The sequence below is a fragment of the Papaver somniferum genome, chromosome 7, assembly GCF_003573695.1.
Source record: "Papaver somniferum cultivar HN1 chromosome 7, ASM357369v1, whole genome shotgun sequence".
Lineage (NCBI taxonomy): Eukaryota > Viridiplantae > Streptophyta > Magnoliopsida > Ranunculales > Papaveraceae > Papaver > Papaver somniferum.
Genome location: NC_039364.1, coordinates 243,243,576 through 243,256,743, shown reverse-complemented (window position 1 = coordinate 243,256,743; position 13,168 = coordinate 243,243,576). Strand labels below are relative to the sequence as shown.

Here is a 13,168-nt window from a genome sequence, read left to right as displayed (position 1 = left end):
GCCTACTCCAAGCTAACTTCGGACTGGACTGTAGTTGAACCCAAATCAGTCTCCCACTGATCCAAGGTACAGTTGTACTCCCTACGCCTCTGATCCCAGCAGGATACTGCGCACTTGATTCCCTTAGCTGATCTCACCCACTACTAAGAGTTGCTACGACCCAAAATCGCAGGATTTGACAATAAACAAATCTGTATCACACAAACAATTCTATCAAAGGATCAATCTGTCTCCCACAGAAAAACCCTAAAGTTTTTGTTCCGTCTTTTGATAATAATCAAGGTGAACAGGAACCAATTGATAATTCGGTCTTATATTCCCGAAGAACATCCTAGATTAATCAATCACCTCACAACAATCTTACTCGTATGGTAGCGAAACAAGATGTTGTGGAATCACAAACAATGAGACGAAGATGTTTGTGTTACTTTTTATATCTTTCCTATCGGAGATATCAAATCTCAAGCCAATCAATCTGATTGTACTCGTACGATAGAAGATGCAAGATCAGATCACACAACTACGATAAAAGTATTATCGGTGTGGCTTCACAATCCCAATGAAGTCTTTAAGTCGTTAACCTGGTTTTAGAAGAAGAAAACCAAAGGTGAAAGGAGAACCGACTCTAGTACGCAAACTAGTATCACACGTAAGGTGTGAGGATTAGTTTTGCGCAATACTAGATGTCTCCTTTATATAGTCTTTCAAATCAGGGTTTTGCCTTGGTAACAAAGCAATCAATATTCACCGTTATATAAAAACCTGATTTAGATTCAAGCTAATATTTCTCAACCGTTAGATCGAAAACTTAGCTTGTTATACACAAATGAACTGCACGCTTCTAGGTTTGTTAACCGTACCCAAACGTGTACATTGTTGGTTCACCAATAGTTAACCAAAAGGTTAGCCATATGAGCATTTCATATCAACCATGTTCTTATTCACCATAACTAGTTCAAATGACTCAAATGAACTAGTTGGAGAGTTGTTCAATTGCAAGCAAATCTTATGTAACTACACAAGACACAATTGAAGCAAGGATGATTTGATTCCCTTGAATCGGTTCATGAACTTTTATAGCAACGGTTTGCAAACTACATTTCTTAGTCTTTTTAAAGTTTAAGTTCAGAAATCATCTTCAGATATATAACCTTCTTAAGTTCGCACACTAGGTTCGCGAACTTAAGCAACCGGCAGAGTTTACAAACTCCAGCAGAAAATCTCGGCAAGAGACCTTCCGCCGGTTCGCGGACTGGGTTCGCGGACTTAGCTCACGCAAGTAGTTTGTCAACTCCAGCAGAAATTCTCGGGTTTGAGAAATTCGACAGTTCGCGGACTGAGTTCGCGGACTTGGCAACAAGCCATTCTTCCGGTTTCTCTTGATCAACAAAGTTCGCAAACTTTGGTTCAAGGAATAGGACTTATACATAAATGTGTTTCCACAACAATGCTTATGTCCATCATTGGTTATGTAATCTAAACTCTCATTTCAATCATTGAAACATTCTTAGAGGACGTTATATAGTTGTTACACCATTTCTCGTCAAATCAATTTTCAAGATGATTGAAACATATCATGACTTTCGTCACTAGGTAAAGATAAACTTGGTCGAAGCGAAAAGCTTACCAACACATATTTTGAGATATAGATAGGCGAGGTTTACTCGGCTCGAAATACCAAATGTGTATAATCTAAGTCTATATATATAGCATACGACTTTTTGTCTCAAGAAGTATGAGATAGAGTAGATAGACTTTTGAGTGGCAGATAAGTTCAAGTATTCACATACCTTTTTGTCGAGAAGTTCCACCAGTTCCTTGAGCAGTTCTTCTACTTTTATGATGCATCGCCATTAAGTCCTTGATCTCAACTACACTTTTTATCATAGTCCGAGACTTATCTATAATAGACTAGAAATCAAGACTTATAGTTTTGATCACTAACATTGACAAACATGCTTGAGATAGAAACGCATGCGATTTCGACCGAGCAATGCTCTAACAATCTCCCCCTTTGTCAATTTTAGTGACAAAACTATCAATACATATGGAATACAAAAAAGATAAAAAAAAAACTTAAGTAGCTCCTATTCCACATGTCTAATCTTCAACATTCCTTGAAATCTTCGTCACTTCCAAGTACTCCAATGATCCCAAAGGTTGTAAGTTTAGCATCATCGATGTTGAAGATCCGTGGCTATAACAATGAGAAAGCATCGGTCTCGATCATTGTTATACAATGTCATAGTATTATTACACAGCGTCAAAGTTCAATTGTATCACAACTTCAACAATAATACTATGGTAATTCACTCTCCCTTAGTCAATACTCCATATCACATGGAAACCACTCCCCCTTACATAATGACCTGAAGACCATATGTATTTGTAGTGTGAACAACATATTCATTCTCCCCCTTTTTGTCAATAAAATTGGCAAAGGTACAAGAACGGGATCATAATTATATTTCCGTAAGAGACATTTCATGACTAAAAAGAAAGAACACACATCATCTTATTTAGATGTAATCATATAGTCGAAGCTAATAGCATTCATCAAGGAGTTTAAAGATACAAGATAACCCCTCTAAAATTCCACAGCCGCACACCCCTCAGCACAAGTTCAAAAGAACTCTCCCCCATTTGATGTCATTCCCGAAGGAACAACAAGAGCGACCTTAATTTCAAAAGAAAAGAAGGATTTTATTGGACACCAAAAACCATAAGAATGATTTTTTATATCCAAAAACTCAATCAAATTAATCACAAGTAAAACCCGTGACTAATTTAATCGGTATACGCAATCAAATCAAACACAAAAAGTGATCAATTCACTTGTTTGTGCTCAACATAAGAAAACTCATGGAGACACAAAAAATACTCAACTAGATTAATTACAATAGAACCCATAATTAATCTAATTTGAATACACAACCAAACTAATTACAAAAGTAATCAATTTAATTGTCAATTGTTTTGCTCGACATAAGAAAATTTACGGAGCAATAACTAAATAATCAAACAAGATGATTAATTTAGTTCAAAATGCTCAACATAAAGTACCTTATGGAACAACCATCAAAGCTAATAAAAAATAATCAACTTGGTTGTATCGTGCTCAACATAAGACACATTACAGAGCCTCACAGTAATACATACAAATATGGATCAGGGATGATCAATACTGCAGAATACACAAGGATTCATTCTATCTTCAATCAATATTTGCATAACAACAATAATAGACATAATCCTTGAAAACAAAAGATTTTAACCTATCTTCCATCAACATAATTGACAATATAGGCTTAACTTTTGTATTTGTCAAAAGTCCATTCATCCTTTTTCCAGTACGTGAATACCGAACACGAACGGCTTTACTTTTGACAAAGTAGGGGACCTTCAAGTTCACAGACGCAAACATGCATATCCCATAACAAGTTGCAATATAACAAATCATAAAGATTAATACTGCAAAAACATCATCCTTTAAATATTTTTAGAATTTAAAACCAATAAACCTAAAAAAAATACAAGAAGATGAAAAATAATAGCTATGTGTAGTCACAATCATTGTTATTCAAGCACTAGTTATTCTTCCAATTAAACCAAAAATAAGACATACTAGGAAACAATAAACAACACTCAATTTTTAATAACCAAAGAAACTAAGCCTTGTCAGCAACTAGAGATCGAATATGGGAGAATTCATCAGTTGCCTTCTTTAGTTCATCTTTCAGAAAAACAAGATTTCTTGTTGCAATCCCAAGATGTTCTCGTACTACTTCAAAGTCTTGAAGAATATTTCCTACCAGTTGTGAAGACATCTGAACTAGTAGGTTGTTTTCATGATCAACTGCATGAAAGCATGATATGGAGACATCAATCAACTCACTGGGTTTGCCCGGCTCGACTTCAACAATCTTGTTCCTCCCTTCCATTGTGCACAAAAATTGAATAGAATCTTCTGACCTTATGGAACCCAATATTTATAAGGTATTCCAAAAACCCTAGGAACCATGGAGTTCGTGTGGTTCTGGTATGTGTGCTTGCGGTCAAAACACATGTGACGCCAAAGAGGAGAAAGAAGCAAAGAGATACAAGAGAGTGTTGTCAAGTGGCAAACACTAGGTGAAGGGATGAAGAAAAAAAACTTTAAGCAACAACTTAATACACTCCTGCTAGTTTTCTCAAGATGAGCATCTTGAAAACAAAGAGCATCCCTCTTTGTTAAAAGAATGATGCAACCTTATGCAGACATGGTGTACTAAGATGAGCATCTTGCTCATCAATATTAACTCCTCCTCTTCCTTTATCAAGGATATTCAAAAAGGAATTACTAGTCATAACTGAATGAGTTTTATCAAGAAAAAGTTTAGAAATACCTGAGTCAACTGTTTTCCATGTTTTCTTGATGCTCCGTTTGAGTTTGTTTACACTGATTTTTAGATCCGAGACTCGATTGTTGATATGTAAGAAGTCTGGAGCGGAAGTTTTGGATTTGCAGCTTTCTTCAGGGCGACATGAGGAACTCAACTTTTATTTCTTTCTCCTATGCCTTTTTCTTCTTGTAGGGTCAGTCGCCCTTTCGCCACTCTTCCTTCTTCCATTATAGGCATTTTTTGTTTTGAACATACAATTAAGAAAGGACTTATCACAGTGCTTTCCTTGAGTGTTTAAAATGCCTTTTCCAACTATGTGTGAAACCGGTTTCATGACTTCTTTAGACATCCAAGTAAGAATGTTGTGAAGCTTTTCATTCCTCAACCGATAACGACATCTTTGCTCAGAATGTCCTTTATTCCCGCAGTAATAGCAGTTAAAGGAATTATTTTTAACCATTCTCTTTTGAGCAGATTTAGAAGGAGCAGAATTCTTGTTTTTAGGACCATTGCAAGCTGCCAAAGTTTTTTCACATGGAGAATCATCACTAGCTTTAACAAAGTTGATCTTACTAGTTTTTGGAGCGTCTATTCCTTTATAGCCCAGACCACGTGTATCACGGTGTTCTTTACATGCTCCAATCATAGAAGACAATTTTGTAGAGATAGAATTGAATCTACTCATATTCTCTTCCAGTGATTTTATTTTGTTAAGAGCAGCTGCAAGCTCAGTCTCCAAGGATTTTTCTTTGGTGAGAAGACTGCGCTCTTTGTCGCTAAATTTTTTTTGATTGAGAGTCATATCTTGCTTCAGTTTCTGCAAGTCTTTCTTTCAACATGAAGAGATTTTATCACATTCAGATTTTTTTGTGCGTACATCTTCTTCACGATCTTTAACGATAGATTGTAAGAGTTTATATCCACCATCATATCCTTTAAAGAGTTTTCTCAGCTTTATGTTTTCTTGACAAAGAGGACCCATGTATTTACTCAAGCAGGTTGTTGACTTCTTTTCTTTCAAGGCACGATCAAACATCTTGATATATTGAGAGACTTCCTCATCAACACTTTGTCCTTCTTCTGAATCACTATCATCAGAAAGATCAACCAACTGTTCCTCAAGAGATTTTTTCCAGACGAAAGTAGATTCAGTCAGTAGACAAGTCTTTGAGTTTTTCTCAGAAGTTTCAACCCTTTGAGACTCACGTGAGTATCTCTGAACTGGTGTTGCGTTATCAGAGATGTACTTATCGTACATAGAGTCAGATCTCTACAAACACATACTTGCAAGGTTTTAAACGTGTTTGCCTGCTCTGATACCAATTGAAAAAGTGGGGGTCTAACAACTCCACCAAATATTTCGCTTAACAATCTGTATGGAAAAACTCGAATATACTTTTAAGAGAATCAACAAGACTCAATCAATTAAAAGTATATCAACGAGTTTATATCTGTCTCTTGATTTGATTTCCTCAAACAGAAACTGCGAGTACTACTCAAATACAAGGAATAACTTGGATGGTACCAAAGACCAATATCCAAGTGTCAATTAATATCAATCAACAATCGTTAGGTCGGATTCTCCAATTTATTGATCTAACACACAACCTGTATTATTTCAATTATAAAGATAAAACAATATAATGCGGAAATTGAAATAACACAGACACCAGAAATTTTGTTAACGAGGAAACCGCAAATGGAGAAAAACCCCGGGACCTAGTCCAGATTGCACACACACTGTATTAAGCCGCTACAGACACTAGCCTACTCCGAGCTAACTTAGGACTTGACTGTAGTTGAAACCCCAATCAGTCTCCCACTAATCTAAGGTACAGTTGTACTCCCTACGCCTCTGATCCCAGCAGGATACTTCACATTGATTCCCTTAGCTGATCTCACCCACAACTAAGAGTTGCTACGACCCAAAATCGTAGGCTTTGACAATAAACAAATTTGTCTCACACAGACAGGTCTATCAAAGGATCAATCTGTCTCCCACAGAAAAACCCTAAAGTTTTTGTTCCGTCTTTTGATAATAATCAAGGTGAACAGGAAATAATTGATAATCCGTTCTTATATTACCGAAGAACATCCTAGATTAATCAATCACCTCACAACAATCTTAATCTTATGGTAGCGAAACAAGATGTTGTGGAATCACAAACAATGAGACGAAGATGTTTGTGATTACTTTTTATATCTTGCCTATCGAAGATATCAAATCTAAAGCCAATCAATATGATTGTACTCGTATGATAGAAGATGCAAGATCAGATCACACAACTACGATAAAAGTAGTATCGGTCTGGCTTCACAATCCCAATGAAGTCTTTAAGTCGTTAACCTAGTTTTAGAAGAAGAAAACCAAAGGTCAAAGGAGAACCGACTCTAGTACGCAAATTAGTATCACACGTAAGGTGTGGGGATTGGTTTCGCACAATACTAGATGTCTCCTTTATATAGTCTTTCAAATCAGGGTTTTGCCTTGGTAACAAAGCAATCAATATTCACCGTTAGATGAAAACCTGATTTAGATTCAAGCTAATATTTTTCAACCGTTAGATCGAAAACTTCGTTGTTATACACAAATGACTGCACGCTTCTAGGTTTGTTAACCGTACCCAAAAGTGTACATTGTTGGTTCAACAATAGTTAACCAAAAGGTTAACCATATGAGCATTTCATATCAACCATGTTCTTCTTCACCATAACTAGTTCAAATGACTCAAATGAACTAGTTAGAGAGTTGTTCAATTGCAAGGAAATTATATGTAACTACACAAGACACAATTGAAGCAAGGATGATTTGATTCACTTGAATCAGTTCATGAACTTTTATAGTCACGGTTTGCAAACTGCATTCCTTAGTCTTTTTAAAGTTTAAGTTCAGAAATCATCTTCAGATATATAACCTTCTTAAGTTCGCACACTAGGTTCGCGGACTTAAGCAACTGGCAGAGTTTACAAACTCTAGCAGAAAATCTCGGCAAGAGACCTGCCGCCGGTTTGCGGACTGGGTTCGCGGACTTAGCTCACGCAAGTAGTTCGTCAACTCCAGCAGAAATTCTCGGGTTTGAGAACTTCGGCAGTTCGCGGACTGAGTTCGCAGACTTGGAAACAAGCCATTCTTATGGTTTCTCTTGATCAACAAAGTTCGCAAACTTGGTTCAAGGAATAAGACTTATACATAAATGTGTTTCCACAACAATGCTTATGTCCATCATTGGTTATGTAATCTAAACTCTCATTTCAATCATTGAAACATTCTTAGAGAACGTTATATAGTTGTTACACCATTTCTCATCAAAGCAATTTTCAAGATGATTGAAACATATCATGACTTTCGTCACTAGGTAAAGATAAACTTGGTCGAAGCGAAAATCTTACCAACACATATTTCGAGATATAGATAGGCGAGGTATACTCGGCTCGAAATACCAAATGTGTATAATCTAAGTCTATATATATAGCATACGAATTTTTGTCTCAAGAAGTAGAAGATAGAGTAGATAGACTTTTGAGTGACAGATAAGTTCAAGTCTTCACATACCTTTTTGTCGAGAAGTTCCACCAGTTCCTTGAGTAGTTTTTCAACTTGTATGATGAATCGCCATGAAGTCCTTGAGAGCTCAACTACACTTTCTATCCTAGTCCGAGACTTAGCTATAATAGACTAGAAATCAAGACTTATAGTTTTGATCACTAGCATTGACAAACATGCTTGAGATAGCAAAGAATGCGAGTTCGACCGAGCAATGCTCTAACAGAAGGAAGATGTATTTCTATTAGAAAACAGGTGATTCTACTTTCACTTAAAATGATTCATAGGATTCTCCCTTGTAATTAGAGACAATCATCTTGTGAAATAGAAATTAATACAGAGAGCTTAGAGACAAAAATGTAGTTTTTCATTGTAGAAATCCATATAGGTTTGTGTTTCATTTCATGTTTTTTCGAACTCATTTGACATGAGTTAGTTTTTCGCGCGCCTGTAAGTATGAGCAGTACTTGCACTTAGTCGAGAGATAGTATTTCTCTATAAGGTGAGGAGTTTTGAAGACCTGGAGGATGGATCGATTTTCCGAGGACGAAAATATTATAAAGTGGGGAGAATGTAAGGACCCCTAAAGCACGTCAACGTTATTAAACCGGTCAAGAGATGATTTAACCGCTAATAACTCAATTAATCAAATATGAACAAAAATTAATATAAATTAATAAAGCAATAATCTAGACATGAGACTAGTACCATCGGATAGATCTCGAAAGGTTATGCAAAATGGACTACTAGAACGGGTCAATCGGACGTCGGACGGGGAAGATATCGCACGCGGAAGTTCGTATCGGAAAAGCTTTTGACCTTTGACCTTTGACCGTTGACTTTTCGACCGTTGAACCGACTGGACTTTGACCTGAACCTTTAATTAGTAAAAATTTTACCTCTTAGTAATTTTGAGTATTAGTAATAGTAGAAACTCATTAATTAAGTTAGATTAATTAATTAATAGTTAATTATGTTAGGGTTGAATTAAATACCTAATTAAGTTAGTTAATGAATTAGATATCTTCTTTTTGAAACTTATCTCTCTTTTTATTTAAGCTGGTGTTGTAGTGATAGGGAGAATAAAGAGTTGAGTCATAGAGAGATGGTGGAGTTGTGTGCTCGTTATAACAGGAAAAGAGAAGGTAGTATGGAGAAATTAATCGTCAATAGAACCTTGAGAGCAAAGTAGATGGTAATTGGTTATGATGGAAAGTTTTTTTGTGAGAGAGTTATATCAGTAACCAAAGAGAGTTTAACTTAAGTAGAGAGCTAAGAAGAAAGGATGATGATGATGATTGCTAATAATCTATAGTGATGGAGGTAAAGTTAATTATGGAAACCTAGTAAGTTACACTACGGGGAAAATCGTCATTGACAACACTATATCAGCATTGTCGTACACCTACGACAACACTATTTTCTGGGTTATGTAGGTGGGGTATCGTAGAAAGTCCAAGTTTTTCTATAATACTTGACTAAGCATTGTAAAGGGTGATGTGATTCATGGTTCAACAATATTTTGCCAAAGTTGTGGTTCTCTTTCAATTTTTTTTGAAAGCCTAACACAACCCTTACTTGTTGCAGGAATATCTTGGACAACACAAGTAGGGTATCGTGGAAACATATGTGACAACAAACACTAGTATTATGAAACATATGTGACAACAAACACTAGTATTATGAATAAGATTCACACGTCTCTTGTGTGAGCTGTGGAACTATCTTGGACAACACATAGTTATGTTGTAAAGAAAGTATTTCACAATATCTATCCTGTGTGATTGAAAACAGGAAGACAACATCTATTAGTATTGTGAACACTACTATCATTACACTTCCTAGAGTCGTTTAACTGTACTGAACAACTCCTACTTATGTTGCAGGATTTATTTTTACAATCATTGTGGTGAGTAGTAAATTTTTTTAACACAACACTTATTAGCAGTTGTGTGCATATAACTATTTTGAAAAAAAAAATTATAGCTGAAATCGAATTGCCGAAAGTATTTCACATTCATAATTTCATATTAACCTGCCAGTGTAACACATTTACATTCATTCAAGACCTGCCACTCCAATTGCATTACCTAGCTAACTTCAAATCACCAGTTTCTTGTCCTTTCTCAACTGAGCCTGACTTGGCCTTTTGTATCCTCCACATTCATTTACCTAAGCGTACATTTCGGCTTCAATTTCAGCATCTCAAGCCATTACATTCAGTGTCACCATTTAGAACTTCCATTTCCAACTGTAGCTCTAGCACCATGTACCATTCCCTGCATCTCAGCACCATTCTTCCATTTTACTGCACCACCACCTCAGACAGCATCACTACCATCTGTAGCTTCCTTGCAACAACTGCAAACATCAGCTTGTAATCACCACAGTTACCTTGTAATCATCTTTAATAGCAAGAATAACAACCAATATGAATAGTAAAGAGTTACATAATGAATAGTAAAGAGTGGCACCAGAATCATGTTATGCTAGAGAATTGTATACCTACAGAACTGATTTGGAATCATGTTATACTCCAATGGACTTAGAACCATGTTATACTGCAATGGACTTAGAACCATGTTATACTCCAATGGAAAGCATATCATGACATCCAGTGTCATAAGAACATGCATTCAAGTCCATATAACTTATAGGATGGTCAATTCCGAAAAGAATAGTACCTTACCGAGTCGGACCAAAAAAAAAAGATCCATCACCAAGTTCTCAAACATTGAACTGTTTTCCTTTGTATGTGAACTGCTTTCCTTTGTATGTAAACTTAAACATTGAGCTAAGTTCAAATAACCGTAATCAAGTCATTGATTTCAAATTTAAGTTTATCTACAAAGGAAATAACCATATCCAAAGCCTCACTTTCGACATCCTCAGCCACAATCAGAAGAGGTCTATTTTTCTATGTCCATAAAAACAAAGAGCATTTAGATATAATTTCAAATGATTGAGAAAATACACTCCATTAGTGAACAACTAGAAGTTGTGAAACAAGAAAAAAAAATTATTACCGTAACAGCCATCTCAACACTATAAAACCATGAATGAGAAAACTAGCAAGGTTGCACAATTCAATCTGTATCTAGTATTTAATCAATTTAAAACCCTTACTACCACTCTAAACACAATAAAACCCTGCTGAATACATCTTTGCTTCACCTTCCAACGAGCTAAGCACAATAAAACCATGCCAAATATAGCTTCGAGCGAACAATAATCAATGTTTAGCTTCAATTGAAGCCATTGGTGACAATAACAACCTAACAACTACAAAATTAAAACACAGATCTTGCTCCATATGAAAAAACATCCAAAAAATTGCCTTTTTTCTCACCTAAACCTTGAAAATCCTCAAATTTAATAGATTACACAGCTCAATAACATAAACCATGATACCTGTAACATCATAAGCTGGTTGTTGTTGTTGAGGATTTGGTGGTGCCGTGGTGGTGGTAATGGGTTATTAATATTATGAACAAAGAAGCTCCACACTTCTCAGATTTGTCTTCATGTTCACCTGCAGCACCACACTTCTATCAAAACTGCATTCCTCCATTCAATTCATTGCTTAGCATTCGATTCACTACCACCAATCTCCTGCAACTGACCCATGACAATCAACATGAAAACCAATTTGAACTGCAGCTCAATGTTAACACCATCAACAGCATCACTGCCTCAATCTCATTACAGCACCAAAAACTCAATCTTCTTTTGTTTTGTGTCTTATTCAAATCTACCACAAACCCATTGTTTACATACCTGATTAATCTCCAATCGAACCCCCAATTTCTTCTTTGATTCTCTCTTCAATTCTGTCTTCTCAATTTATCACTGGTAACATCAAACCCAAATTAGACTGGAACCCATCTTTGTTCTTTCCTTCGGACTGCAACAATAATTTTCTATCTTCATTTCTTTAATCTCGTTTCCTCCCTGATTCTCTCAATCTCCATTAACAGCAGCAGCCACACCTCTTCCATTATCACTGACCTTCAACAATTCGAACTCAACCAATCTTCAATTTCATCTCCGATTCAACCTCAATCACCTCCTGCCTCTTAGATTCAAACCCCATCTTCAATTTCAATTTCATCTTCTAAGATAATCATCTGAATCTTCAAACTCTCAAATTCTTGAAATCGAGCTCATCTTCTTCCTCAATAAAGAACTGGTTTTAGATCAAACCCATCTTCAATATACCACCATCTTCGTCACTGCCAACATCAACCATCGATCACTTCTACAAACTGATTCCCGGCTTCAAACCCTAACTCTCTCTCTCTCGATCTGTAATTTGCAGCACCAATCATCTTCCATCACCATAAAAATCAAACCCATCTTCAATTCGTTCTCAATCATCCATGGCTGCAACCCAGTTCAATTTCATCACATGAAAACTCATTCAGTAGATCTGGTGAATGGAGGATGAGGGAAGAAAAAAGAAAAAGAAGATAGCCGCAGCTAGAGAAAGAAAAAGAAAAAAGAAAAGAGAAAAAGAGAAAGGGAATGTGAAAGTGAGGTGAAATTTTTGGACGGTGAATAAAGAAGTAAACGTCATACAGATTGAGAAAATATCTGGACGGCTTAAGTTTAGTTTGCTAGCCTCATACGGATCGAGAAGAATTTGTGTTTTCTTTGTTTTTGTGTTTCTCATTGTGCTAGTTCAAACTCCTCTATTCGATTTTATTATCAACTTTCGATATGAAAAAAAATTCAAAAAATATATCTATAAATTTAAGATATTATTATCGACCTTCAGTTATAAAAAAAAATCAAAAATATATGGGAATGAAGCAAAAAAAATAAGATTTTTTGTGCTTTCTCTTTGTGCTTCCGGTTTGAATTTCAACTGGTCACATAGGTGATGAATCAATTTTGACTAGTCATACAGGTCATGAACTTCAAATGTGGTATAACGACGTACAAAATATGAACCAAGAAGCTTCGGGTGGGCTCTGACTTCAAACTTAGAAGGATACATCATCGAAATCGATAAATATGAAGCTCAGTGTCGATTCGAACTTCAAATATGGTATAACAGCATACAAACTATGAACCGAGAAGCTTCGGATGGGTTCTGACTTCAAATAAGTATGAAGCTCAATGTCGTTTTGAACTTCAAATGTGGTGTAACGGCATACAAATTATGAACCAAGAAGCTCTGGATGGATTATCACTTCAAACTCAGGAGGATATCATCGAAATCGATAAATATGAAGCTCAA

The 13,168-nt window shown here is 36.0% G+C and overlaps 1 long non-coding RNA gene across 2 annotated transcripts; it reads right to left on the bottom strand.

Annotated features, from left to right (window-relative positions):
• Positions 1-9,891: 9,891 nt before the first annotated feature.
• Positions 9,892-12,443, bottom strand: LOC113300017. 2 transcript variants are annotated; one of them, XR_003335352.1, is made up of 3 exons: positions 11,338-12,443; positions 10,611-10,843; positions 9,892-10,287 (listed from the first exon to the last, which is right to left on the bottom strand). It is a non-coding gene; the product is annotated as an uncharacterized LOC113300017 (long non-coding RNA). The 2 variants fall into 2 exon arrangements; XR_003335353.1 differs by having other exon boundaries at positions 10,616-10,843.
• Positions 12,444-13,168: the final 725 nt, after the last annotated feature.